The 14,934-nt window shown below is 38.4% G+C and overlaps 1 pseudogene; it reads left to right on the top strand.

The window, feature by feature from the left end:
* Window positions 1–2,253: 2,253 nt before the first annotated feature.
* On the top strand, window positions 2,254–4,545 carry LOC145111428 (L-type lectin-domain containing receptor kinase V.9 pseudogene; annotated as a pseudogene).
* Window positions 4,546–14,934: the final 10,389 nt, after the last annotated feature.

The following is a 14,934-nucleotide window of genomic DNA, read 5'->3' on the forward strand; positions in this document are numbered from 1 at the left end:
ATTAAACGTGTGTTGTTCAGCACGCCATGATCATTACCCAACACATTTGTAACAAAATGTCCCAACACTTTTTTACTTGCTTGGCGATGGGTTAGGTCCAATTATGTTGAAGAAAAATTGTGTTGGTCCACAAGTTTGTGGATCTAGAATATGCTACAACCATCTAGTTTTACAACTGAAACATACCGTTGGCAATTTTTATCAACACATGTATGAAATATCTTTTTGGTAGATCTGAGAGTTTTGTACTAAAATGCACCCTCTATACTTTTTGTTCCTAGTGTTAATTGAACAACTTCGTCGTTGTAAATTTGTAGCACCTTTATTGGATCATTTGGGTTTTGGCTATGTGATGGACTAGCTGCATATTCCAGATCAGATCATATATCTGGCATGCCAAAAAATTTCCTTTGTAATGTAATTGTTGATTACAACCAACCATTCAATATCAACATCATCTTCTTCTGTGACTGATATGCTTAAAACAACTTTATCTATTGGATCATCAATTTATATAAAATCATCATTTCCGCCTTCATTATGATAGGTACCATCATTATCAACATGGATACATGTAACCTTACCAACGTCACCTAAGTTCTTATGATTTATTGGTTAGACATCATGAATTTGTCATTCTACCGACAGTTGATGTGGAACTACCGGTGTTTGATATGGTACTATCAGCTTTTGATATGGTACATAATATTCGAGACCGACGTACAAGATTTGTTGATATGCATACTAGTTTTCATAGACAACTTGTGGAATGAATTGTAGTTGTATTGTTGTTCCATATGTAACATATCGATCAACATTGTTAGGATCATTTTGATAGGTATGCTTACATGCTTTATTATTAATACCTCTTCTATTGGATATGTTCTTAATAGAGTTTTTTCCTCTTATGCTACAAGACCCTTTTCCGCTTCTAGGCTGGTTCCCACAAACAACATATCGATTTGCGATATTCTATCGAGTCTCCTTCACTAGATCATTATAAGAGTTGAAACTATATGAATATTATTTTTAAATGCTTCACATCATCCTCATCAACTATCTATATAACATACTTCACCCTCATCGACTATCTATATAACATACTTCACCCTCATCAACTATCTATATAACATACTTCAATGTAGGGTGTTGGAAAGACACGCTGATATTAGGTCTATCATCCAAATCTATCATTTGTTTGACCAATTTCTATAAATATGGGAAATTTATATCTACAAACATTTCAACACTGAAGTTTTAAAAAATTTCACATATATCAATTTCTCATTTTCTCACTGCCATGAACCACTGACACAAACAAAAATACTCATCTGGAATGTTTGAAGTTATGTTATCTTAACAAAATCAGAAATGGTAAGTTGGGAAAATTTGCTAGTGAAATTAGACAAAAAATATATAAAAAGTTAGCTACAAAAATCAAACAATTGGATGTGGAAAGTGTTTCTTTCAAAACAATTTCTTATAAGATAACACACTTTAAATTATACAGATTTTCACGGTACTGATTTTGATTTTCGCAATACGGTCTCTTCTTTTTGCGGTCAACATGACAAGACAATACATACTTTTTCAAAAAAATACAATATTTGGTTTTACATATTTTCCAGATGACATCATCTTTCGCAGATGACATAGATTTCACAGGATTGAAAACATTGTTTGTTTGGTCGTTGAAAAAAAAATCACAAACCATTAATATTTTCGCAGATGATGGCATGTGAAAAAATAGATATTTTGGCATTTTTCTGATTTATGGCTATTTTGTGGAAAAACCTTTGGAAAAAATGGCTATTAGTCATTTTTTAAATTAACAATTTCTTTTATTAAATTTAAAAAGAAAACGTTAGTATGGATAAATTAGTCTTTATATATATATATATATATATATATATATATATATATATATATATATATATATGTTAGAAACCAAAAACAATCTTTTCATGTTAAGAACCAGAAGTCAAACAATACAAAACTGTAGATATGATTGGTGTTAAAAAAAATAGGGTCCAAAAACACAACTTATCCCAAACCGTAGGACCATTCATATAGTTTACTCTAAAATACATAAAGTAAACTTAACCATCGTTAGTCTATCTCTATCATAGACAAGTTTCACAATTATTTAATCATTATTCGTGTGGACAGAATGAGAGTAGTCATAGGAATTGCCACGACATGTATACTTGTTAAGCAACGTGATATAGATGAACGATACGTCCTTGACCAACACCCAAATTGCACTGCCGTAAACGGTAGACCATTGACTGGTGAAACAAGATCACTTTGTTCCGGACGGCGAAGAGATCCCTTTCACCAAGCCATCTGCTAATTCACATCATAAGGATTAAATAACTAATAATCTCAACTTTTCCAACTATCAGAACCGACTTCCATACTTCATCTATGATCTTGATCCAACCACCCCTTCTTCTTCTATTGCTGCTTCTGCTCGCTGGAGCCGAAGCAGCATCCACAGTTTCCACAGACAACAATGGTTTCTCCTTCCTTTTCAAAGATTCGCAGCTCGATGGTGTACGAGAGATCCAGCCAGATGGTCGAGTGGTTCACAGCAACGACACCGAGATGTTCGGCGTCGGTCACACCTTCTACTCTCGCCCTTTCCGGTTCAAAAACTCCCACACCAGCAACGCTTTGTCGTTCTCCACTTCTTTCGTCTTTGGAATCATACCAGAAAACCCTCTGTTCACGTTCCACGGAATGACCTTTGCGATTGCTCCATCAAAAGCAGTGACGGATGCATCCTCTTCACAGCATCTCGGACTCTTTAACCGTACCAATGACGGAAACGCCTCAAATCACATCGTCGCCGTCGAATTCGACACGTTTAGAAACCTCGAACTTGACGACATGGATGGCAACCATGTGGGTCTTGATATAAACAGTATAGAGTCTGTCTTCGCTGCAACAGCAGGCTATTACAAGAATGGAGGCTTTCAAACCCTAACTCTTGCGAGCTCCAGAGAAATCCAAGCGTGGGTCGATTACGATGGTGTTGAAAAGACCTTGAATGTCACATTAGCTCCTCTTCCCTTAAAAAAACCACAAAAACCTCTTGTAACCTGGAAGAAAGATCTGTCACCTTTTTTACTCGAAGAAATGTACGTTGGGTTTACTTCAGCCACTGGGGTTCTTCTTCAGACGTTTTACATTGTTGGTTGGAGTTTTCAAATGAATGGAAAAGCTCAAGAAATCGATAGATCAAAAATCCCACCTTTACCTGTCAATAAAAAATCAAACAAAAAGAAAAAAATGGGTTTAGAAATTGGGTTATCTTTAGGTGGATTACTGGTTCTTTCATCGATTTCAATTTTGGCGTTTGTTTTGTTCCAAAGAAGAAAACGTAAATTCGAATTCGAAGAAGCTCTTGAAAGTTGGGAGGTTCAATACGGACCTTGCAGGTTTTCCTACAAAGATCTTTTCACAGCCACAAAAGGGTTTAAAGAAAGTGAGCTGCTTGGAAAAGGTGGTTTTGGTCAGGTTTATAAAGGGACCTTGCTGGACTTAGGAGCTCAGGTCGCAGTGAAGAAGATATGGCATACATCAAGTCAAGGAATGAAGGAATTCGTGGCGGAGATCGCCACGATAGGTCGGTTACGACACCCAAATTTGGTCAGACTTCTTGGGTATTGTCGAAGAAAAGGCGAATTGTTTCTTGTATATGATTATATGCCGAATACTAGTTTGGATAAGTTTATATTCAATTCAAATCCCAAATCCACTTTAACATGGAAACAAAGGGTCAAAATCATTATCGATGTAGCCAAAGCGTTAGCATATCTGCATGAATGGTGTGAAGTTATAATCCATCGGGACATAAAAGCAAGCAACGTGTTACTTGACGCCGAATTGAATGGTAAGTTAGGCGATTTTGGGCTCGCAAGATTCGGCAACAACAATGGAACCGATGCAAAAACGACCCATTTGGCTGGGACTTTGGGATACATAGCACCTGAATTGGCTCGCAAAGGAAAAGCCACCACCGCGACCGATACTTTTGCTTTTGGAACGTTTTGTTTAGAGGTTGTTTGCGGTCGGCGACCTGTGGAGTTGCAAGGGTGCGAAGAGGCAGTGATTTTGGTCGATTATGTGTGGGATTGTTGGTATAAGGAGCAACTTTCTGAGGTGGTTGATCCGAAACTAAGGGACGACTACGAAACTGAGGAAATGGAGTTGGTTTTGATGGTGGGGTTGCTTTGTTCACATGTTGTGTCCGTGTTGAGACCGAGTATGTCGCAAGTTTTGAAGTTCCTTTTAGAGAAGGAGCCATTGCCAGCAGATTTCAATGGTGTATTGAAGATAAGAGACGACTATGCCTCTTCGAGTTCTTACTTGTCGCAAATTCACTACTCGACGACATTGGAACCGATCACCAACTCATTCATGTTTTCAGGGCGGTGATGGGAACAAGTATGTCAAATGTAATTTTTTATTTATAGAAGAGAAATCTTCAACACCCCCAAAATTAGTATAAAGTGCACCCGGAAATTTTCTTGTTTAAAATACTTTTGATTCTTACACATCATATCATGTACATTATATGCTAACCAAGATGGAAGCAAATAACAACATAGTTTACAAACCAAAATTTAACCCAACTGGGTGTTACATTACAATGCGCCAAAACTACTAAAGTATCTATCTGCTAAGTCTTGATATGTCTATCTTGATATCAAGCAAACTCCTTATATTTGCTATCAATACCCGCACCTACAATCAAAGGATATAACAACAACAGTAAACTATAAAAAGCTTAGTGAGTAACGAACATTGTTCTCAATATGAAGTGACCTTCAATGATTTGTGAACGCACCAATAGGATAACAACATCATCATTCTAAAACAACAACCTATACTATAAACATGATATAAACACTCTATAACCGAGTCTCTATGGATCCATACACAAGCATCCACAAAGGGCATCAACATGAGTACTACCGTACCAGGGCGAAAGTCCCAAAAAAAATTCACTACAATAAAATGAAGCTAAGGCACCTTGACAAAATGTTTCATCAAGCCTTGAGACGGTTGCATGATTCCTAAAGCACCTTTTTATCAAAAGTTGCCCGACCTTGCCTAGGCCTAAAGCATTCCTGTTTTTTTCGAATATGCAACCTATTTCTGGAAGAGATGTGGTTATTGTACAAAGGCAACATTTTTTTTATTTGAGTTATAACAATACTATTATCTTATGTGACCTTGTCTAGGCCTAAATATTTCCTCTAATCTAAAGCAAAACTTATTTATAATTTTCTAATGATAACGCAATAATTTTTTATTTGAGTTACAACAACAATATTGTTGCACACAATACAATTCCTATTGATATGCATAATAATCCATTTACACCATGACAATAATAACATATCATAGATAATGTTGTGTTGTACTTTGACGTATATGTGACGTCGTTTAGGCATAGAGCAATCCTTTTTTCGAATATGTAACATTTTTTAGAAGAGATTTAGTTATTGTACAAAGGTAATGTTTTTTACTCTTAAATGCAACTTTTATTTAATGTTTATACTCAAATCCAACCTTGATTACGTATTTGAAACATTCCAAAAATATCAGGAAAAAAAATCATTTTTAAAGTAAATAAAACCATTTCATAAACCTCACAAGTCAATAATCCAAATCATAAGTATATTATTTTCATGAAAATATCAAACTAATCCCAAAATCTCATAGTATAGAAATCATCGGTGGATGCAATGCAATCAAACTGGCTTATTTCCATGAAACATTCAAACTTAAACTGTAAGCACAAAGCTTAGTGAGTTCCCCAAAATACCACATACCATACATAATAGTGGTCCCCGCCCTAGGGGTATATTTTAACCTGTGTGCATGTTATGATCCCAACATAGTCTTACAGTTACTTCCGTTGCTTTAGCTCCACTGCAGTCTTTCCCGACATGGTTCCACCATGGTCTTCCATGAAAGTGTTGTGATCTAACCACAATCTTTCATACAAGTAGTGTGATCCCACCATAATCTTTTATGCAAAAGTCACACAAACAATCTAACATACAATGACACCTAGTGTCCTACATCGTATAGTGAGAAAACTCGCCTGATCAAAGAGTTAAAATCCACTAGTCGTAATCCTCATAGAATCAGCTACATGAACTTCCTAAGCCAATCACAAGCCAAACCTCAGTCAATAACTCAAAACCTCTCCAAGTTTGATCAAAAGTCAAACCGGTCAAAAAGACAACGACCAAAGTCAACGGACAAGGGTCAACAGGCAAGCACCACGTCGTGGCCAACCAATGATCACGTTGTGGCAGCCAGAAGACAAAATGATCGCAGAGAAACCATCCACCACGTCGTGAAAATCATCAAGCCACGTCATGGTCACGTCTGGACAAAACAGACAAAACAAACGCATTGCAGCATGCCACCACGTCGTGACACCTCCTTGGCCATGTCGTGGTTTTCGGTCAGAAAATACATCTCTTCATTAAGAGCTTAATCCATTATGACATCCCTTTATACTTTCCAGGTAGCTTATTTGCATCACAAAGAACCATAAAAATTGTAATTTTATTGGTATACATGGCCACTACATGTCCTTCCCAAAACTTAGGTCAAAAAGGTGAAAATGAGGTCAAAAACTCCATGCATGGCATGATGGCAACAAACAAATGAATCATTTCAGAACTGGAATATATGTAGCTCTAGGGACCTTAATGAATGATAAAGTTTATAACTTTATCAAAACTAACCACTAATATAAACCCAACATGAAGAATGATCGGTCTATTTTATAACATAATAAATTGTACTAAATATGTTGAATTGATGTGTGATAGCCCAAGAATGACACTACATTGATGGAATGTTGAACATTATGTGCAGGTAATCGTATACAACTAAAAGTGGGCGAAACCTTCAAGAAAAACAAACAAAAGAAAGCTAACAAGCATGAGGACAAATTGTGAAAAGTCATGAAGAAAAATGTTGATGGGAGATTTGACCACGTCAATGTTTTGATCATATCTCAAGCTATGGAACTCCGATTAACCTGATTCAAGAAGTTTTTGAAACTAGATAAAATTTCCTACAACTTTCTGTGAAAACCCGAAGCTTTTTCCGTTATCCTTACCCAGTTTTCGTTAATAAAATTTGGGTTTTTTATTTAATTCCATCAAATTTCTTAGTTTGGGAAGGACTTTACGTTTTAAATAAATCAATTCGGATTTATTTCCGTTCATGTTAGTATTATTTTTGGTCTAACAGAATATTCTAAGCTCAGTTCAATCGAGTTTTGGATTCGAAAACGAGGTTTTCAAAGTCAAAGCATAGCATACGAGCCAAACACCCCTTCGAGAGGAGTGTACGGCTGCAAACTCGAGTTTACGGCCGTACACCCCCACCCCAGCCCTTGGCCGTAAACTCACCCCTATATAAGGGATTAGTGGTCTTCATTTCACACTTTACACATCTCATAAGCTTCCTCTCTCTACTCTCTCTCTACAATTTTCGAGATCTGCTCAAGGACCTTCAAAATGTAAGTGATTGTTCACTTCTATTGTGTTTCAATCCCTTTTCTAGTGGTAAATCCATGTTCCTATCTCATTAAATCACATCTTTGTCTAGATTTTCTCTCTCACCAAGAACACCAAGAACACACACTAGTTCTTGGTGGCTAAAAACCTCATTCCAAGCCTCTTACAGTAAGTAACTACTCCCTATGCTTGTTATCTACTAGGAATCACTTGTTTACACCTAAAAATCGACCCAAATCATGAACACGAAATGGGTTTACGGCCGTACACCCTTCAATGGCCGTAAACTTAATTTTTGGTCGATTATTGGCCTTTAAACCCTACTTTGAGCCGTGCATAAGGCTTAGAACATTTCCAGGAGGCTAGAAAGGACCCTGGAACACCAAAAATCACACCTCTCACTAAGTGTTTACGGCCGTAAACTCATGGGCCGTAAACCCATGGGCCGTAAACCAATGGGCTGTAAACCCATGGATCGCAAACACTTGGGCCGTAAACTCATGGACCATACACTCCTGATTACGGCCGCAAACTCCCCATCTTCAATCACGTGTGATTCTAACACTTAGTTTCAAGTGTTTCCTAGTCCCTAAGGTGGTTTCCTTCCATAACAAATAGTGTTATGTCCTCATCTAATACATATATTGATGGGTTTTCAGCATTCTAACACTCCTATGGTGTACATGCAACCCTAGAAACCTTGGATCTATGTTTGACTAAGATACATGCAAATAATTATTTTTCCAAGGTTCTTATCCTAACTAGCATGGCATGGGATACTTGAATCAAATAAAACTAGTAGAATTACTTACCTTGTAGTAGTAGTTGATTGCTTGGAGTTTGAGAGCCTAGCACCAATAATGTGGATGCCTCAAATGGAAGTCACAAATCACCACAAACTTGGAAACTTGAGAGAATAGTCACAAACTTCTTGAAATCGGCCCTCTTAGTTTACACACATCAAGTTGTGCAATTTCAAGAACCAAAGTCTCCTTTATATAGTGTGGTGGATTAGGGTTACATCCACGTAAACCCTAATACCCATGTCTTTTCATTTCCATGAGATCCATGGGTTAAAGCTCCATGGAGTATCCATGGACTTTCCATGCAAGCCTAGCCCATTCCAAATAAGCATTAGCCCACACTATATAAATACAAGAGCCCATATTTAATTAGTCATACTTTTGATCTCTAAATTAATTCTAAATTAATTATAGATCAATACTAATTAAATAATATGATTTTTATATTAATATATTAGGACTTATAATATATTAATAAATCATAACTTATACTATTCTCAAACGATTATCCATAAATTGTTCGGGTGAAGTGCAACCCAAATGGACCATGCCGGGTCGGGTCAAGTACATACCAAATATAGTTATGCACTTAGACACTATATCCAACAGTCTCCCACTTGGATAGGTCTAATAACTATAGTTGCAAGTATGACTTCAGGAACCGATCAGCAATCGTAGCTCTTTAAACTCTGTTGAACTATGAAGCGCCATTTTAGATAAGTGATCATATAATCCTCTGTTCTAGATATCAGCCGGACAAATACATGGAACATGGTCTTGCTTATTGTCCAGCATTTGTTTCCCGATTTCTGATTTGTTTGACATAGAACTTAACTGAACACATCAATTTAGTTCTGACCGGGCCCGGTACATAGGTCAAAACAAAATCATCGAGGGGCCCAGATATCGCTTCTAATCCTAGAAGGAACAGATAAACTTCGACTCATATGTTTGCTCTACTACTTGTTGAATTACACACAAAAGCACGGTTTATAACATCGAGTTACCAATGCGTTTTCGTGCAATCAATGCATAACCAACTCATAGGCAACAAATCATATCTCTAGGTTTGAAGACTTATATGATATTACCGTCTCACGATCACTCGAGATAAATTCCATGAAGTGATACAAGTGAGCGTGGGTTGAATCCAATACTCAGAACTTATGAGCACTCATGAGTGTTGTAGCCCCGCTTTGTCTAACATCTTAGACCTCTACAAGCCAACCCATGGCAGTCTTGATTCATATCTACTTCCAACATATGACCGACTGTGGAGAGTTTGAATAATATGATATAAACCATAACATAATTATTCTGGAAGTCAAAACATGCAAAAAGAAATAATAGTAAACGATTGACAAGAGATATCAACACTTTACTCATAAATAACAGCTTTTATTTATCATCAAATGTCAATTACATTTTACAAATTTCAAGATTATCTAACTACTAAAACTAATATCATCCTTCAGCCCTATGCTCCGAGCATGCTGGAGATGCTTAGCCCGAGTCAGTCCCTTCGTGAGGGGATCTGCTGGGTTCTCATCCGATGATACCCTCTTTGCCACGAGGATTCCTTCTTCTATTCGATGTCTGATGAAGTGATATTTTCTGTCAATGTGTCTGGATCTCCCATGATCTCTTGGTTCCTTGGCTAAGGCAACCGCACTATTGTTGTCACAGAAAATCTCCATTGGCTCCTTTATAGCTGGTACAACTCCAAGGTCTCCGATGAAGTTCTTTAGCCATATAGCCTCCTTTGCTGCCTCGCTTGCTGCTATATACTCTGATTCACAAATGGAATCAGCCACTGTCTCCTGCTTGGAACTTTTCCAAGTAATTGCCCCTCCGTTTAGAGTAAAGACCCAGCCCGACTGAGAGCGGAAATTATCCATGTCAGTCTGAAAGCTAGCATCACTATACCCTACAACTCTCAAGTCCTTACTGCCACCGAGGGTAAGGACCCAGTCCTTAGTCCTCCGTAGGTACTTGAGGATATTCTTTACCGCAGTCCAGTGTGCCTTGCCAGGGTTCCCCTGATACCTGCTAACCATGCTCAAAGCAAAGGCTACATCAGGTCGAGTACACGTCATAGCATACATGATCGATCCTACAGCTGAAGCATAAGGTATTCGACTCATTTCTGCTATCTCTGCCTCAGTACTAGGGCTTTGTGTCTTATTCAATCTGGCGTTACTCTGGATGGGTAACTCTCCTTTCTTGGAGTTATGCATATTGAACTTTTTCAACACTTTGTCCACATAGGTGCTTTGACTAAGTCCAATTAGTCTTTTACTCCTGTTTCTCAAAATCCTTATCCCTAGGATATAGGCAGCTTCTCCAAGGTCCTTCATAGCGAAACACTTCCCAAGCCAGGACTTTACTTCCTGCAGGGTTGGGATGTCATTTCCTATGAGTAGTATGTCATCCACATACAGTACCAAAAAGCTGACTATACTCCTACTAGCCTTGATATAGACACAAGATTCATCTTCACTCCTTGAAAAGCCAAATTCTTTGATTTTCTCATCAAAGCAAAGATTCCATCTGCGAGGTGCCTGTTTTAATCCATAAATGGATTTCTCGAGCTTACACACTCTACTGGGGTACTCTGTACTGACAAAACCCTCTGGCTGAACCATGTAAACATCTTCAGCCAACTTTCCATTAAGGAAAGCGGTTTTGACATCTATTTGCCATATTTCATAATCATGAAATGCAGCAATGGCTAACAGAACCCTAATAGACTTAATCTTGGCCACCGGTGAAAAAGGTCTCATCATAATTAACTCTCGGAGTTTGAGAATAACCCTTTGCAACCAGTCGTGCCTTATAAGTGTGTACATTACCATCCATGTCGGTCTTCTTCTTGAAGATCCATTTGTACCCAACTATCTTACGATCAGGTACATTGTCAACCAAGTTCCAAACTTGATTGTCATACATGGACTGTATCTCGCTATCCATAGCCTCTTTCCATTTAGCAGCCTCAGGGACTGCCATGGCTTCCGTGTAGCTGTTAGGCTCATCCAGATTTACCAGTGTGTTATCACTGATAAGTGTCTCACCTTCTGCAGTAATATGAAAACCATAATAATGCTCAGGTGCATTCCTAACTCTGGTGGAATGCCTCAGAGGTATAGATTCTTCAGTCGGCTCAACATGAGTTTCCTCCTCAGGTTGAGGGCTAGGGTTTGAGGTTCCTTCACCACTTGACTCTTGAATTTCCTCAAGGTCAATTTGCCTCCCACTGTCTCCTTGGCTCATGAATTCTCTCTCTCGAAAGAATCCTCTTCTTGCTACAAAGACCACATTATCACTGGGTCTGTAGAAGATGTAACCAAAGGATTTCTATGGGTAGCCGATGAAAATACACCTTTCGCTTCGGGGTTCGAGCTTATCGTGAGTCTCGCGTCTCACGAAAGCCTCGCAACCCCAAATCTTGATGTGGTCTAGATTGGGAACTTTTCTAGTCCACACCTCGTGAGGTGTTTTGGCAACCTTCTTTGTAGGGACTAGATTAAGGATATGGGCGGCAGTCTCTAAGGCATACCCCCAAAATGAGATTGGTAGCGAAGCTCGACTCATCATGGAACGAACCATGCCTAACAAGGTCCGATTGCGCCTCTCAGCTACACCATTCAACTGTGGTGTCCTAGGAGGTGTCAATTGTGAGACAATCCCACATTCCTTAAGATAGTCAAGGAACTCAGTACTAAGATACTCACCACCACGATCGGATCGAAGCATCTTAATGTTCCTGCCCAACTGATTCTCCACTTCTTGCTTAAACTCTTTGAATTTCTCAAAGGTTTCTGACTTATGCTTGATTAGGTAGACATATCCATATCTACTAAAATCATCAGTAAAAGTCACATAGAACCGATTAACATCTCTTGTGGCGGTTCTGAAGGGTCCACACACATCCGTGTGTATGAGGTCCAACAAACCTTCACCCCTAGCACAAGTGCCAGTAAAAGGTGACTTTGTCATTTTACCAAGCAAACAAGATTCACAACTATCATCTGACTTTAGGTCAAATGACTCCAAGACTCCATCCTTTTGGAGTTGGCCTATGCGTTTCTTGCTTACATGTCCAAGACGACAATGCCATAAGGATGCTTTATCTAAGCTAGTGGAAGAGTTAATACACAATACATTATTTCCTAGATTATCTACAACAGATACAATTTCATACACGTCATCACAAGGTAATGCTTTAAAATAAAGAACATTATTAAAGAAAGCATCAATACTACCATTATTATTATCAAAATAAAAGGTAGAACCTTGTTTATACAATGCATGAAAGGAAATACCATTTCTTGCCATTTCTGGCGAATAATAACATTTATTCAAATATAATGTAAACCCACTATTTAGCACTAAGGAATAAACTCCTATCTTGGTGACAGGTGAAGCTTTCCTGTTTCCCATGATCAAGTTTATCTTTCCCTGCTCCACATTCTCACTTCTTTTTAGTCCCTGCAAATCACAACATATGTGAATACCACAACCTGTATCAAGGACCCAAGACTTAGAATGAGGTGAGTTATTTGACAATATAGTGTATATACCTGCATGGTTGGGTTTTACTTTCCCATCCTTCAAATCTTGCTGGTACTTTGGGCAGTTTCGCTTCCAGTGCGACTTTTCATGGCAATAGAAGCATTCAGCCTCATTAGGGTTAGCAGAAGGAGTGACAAAACCTTTCTTGGTTTTGCTTGAAGAGGAGCCTTCAAGGGTCTTACCCTTGGTACCCTTAGAAGGGTTCTTTCTCTTCTTCCCTTTGCCATGCCCGATTGCCAAGACATTGGCCGCAGTTGGAGTAGGAGTAGGAGTAGTAACAACCGACTTACCCTTTAGACCACTTTCGGCGGTCTTCAAGAGTCCTTGAAGTTTGCTGAGGGTGACTTCTTCCTTGTTCATGTGATATGTCATGCGGAATTGATCATAACACGATGGCAAGGAGTGCAAAATGATGTCTATTGCTAACTCCTCACGGAAGTTCACATTCAACTTCAGTAAACGGTCCACATACCTTTGCATTTTCTGCATGTGGCTCGTGATGGGTTCACCATCCTTCATTCGGGTTGTTATCATGGAGGAGATTATTTCATATCGCTCTTGACGAGCACTTTGATGGAAGCGGTCCATCAAGTCCTGGTGCATCTCAAAAGGATAATAGTCCTCATAGGACTTTTGGAGCTCGGCTGTCATGGTGGCCATCATGATGCATGCCACTTTTGTAGCATCTCTTTCATGTACCTCATATTCAGCAAGCTCTTCAGGAGTAGCAGTTGGCTCGGGTACTGTGACATCCCCTAATTTCTCGGCCAGAAAAGACCGATTTTGTTTATGCTTTTTAAAATAAAATCAGAGTAATCCTTTTAAAAGGTGTTGCGGAATTTGTTCCCATAAAAACATGATAATTATATTATCAAATCATTTCTGAAGAAATGTATTTTATTCATTTAAACCATTGGGATGTCATCGTCCATACATAAACATAAGCATAAACAGAACCTACACTCACTTACACTAGTGATCTACATCTCTTTTAATCTCTCAGTGTAAAGTAACTTCATATCGATACCTGTGATACAAACAAACTGAGTGGGTCAGGCTTGGGAGCCTGGTGAGCATATAGGGTTTTCAACCCACATTAAATAATTTATTATGCTTAAACATCAAACAATCAACCCAATTACCCAATCCCCCTTATCTTACTTATTTCTTAAGGATTTACCCTAAGAATCAAATCTCACTCATTCCTAAGGATTCATCCTAAGGAATCGGCACGAAGTCCATCGCTGCCCAAGGTTCATATAACAGGCACTACGTCACATAGTCGCTGGGTTTATACAATAGGCACTACGTCTCATAGTCGCTAAGGTTTATACAATAGGCACTACGTCTCATAGTCGCCAGGGTTTATGCAATAGGCACTACGTCTCATAGTCGCCAGGGTTTATACAATAGGCACGGAGTCACATCGTCGCCAGGGTTTATCTAATAGGCACGAAGTCACATCGTCGCCAAGATTTATACAACAGGCACTAAGTCCATAGCTACCAACATACTAAATCCGTAGCTACCAACATACATCTATACTGTACAAAATTCATAGCTACCAACATACATCTATACTGTACTTCTATCCCTCATACTTTATCTACCCATGTTTTACCCAACATATTCGAAGATAAAATATATATACATTTTAAATCATTTTAAACATGTATAAAACATTCATTCAACACCCATCTCGAATAAACAAACAACATATATACACATAGCACGTATTTTATATAAAATACTTCATATCTATGTGTAAGATGAAAGTGACTACACACTCACCTGATTTAATGAAAATCGGGCAGCAATTCGTTTCCTAAAACGATCGTTTCTAATAAAACCGAAAGTTTTATTGAGAAACCGGGCTCTGCGAAAGGTCGGGCTTCAAAACCGAAAAGATAAATTTTCCGGGCTTCACGGGCACTTCGTGGCGTATTCTGGGGCTTATAATCGATACCGGGGCTTCGGGGGATGTGAAAATAGTCAAAATA

The sequence above is a fragment of the Lactuca virosa genome, chromosome 5 (assembly GCF_052849685.1).
Source record: "Lactuca virosa cultivar CGN04683 chromosome 5, Lactuca_virosa_CGN04683_v6, whole genome shotgun sequence".
NCBI classification, from domain to species: domain Eukaryota; kingdom Viridiplantae; phylum Streptophyta; class Magnoliopsida; order Asterales; family Asteraceae; genus Lactuca; species Lactuca virosa.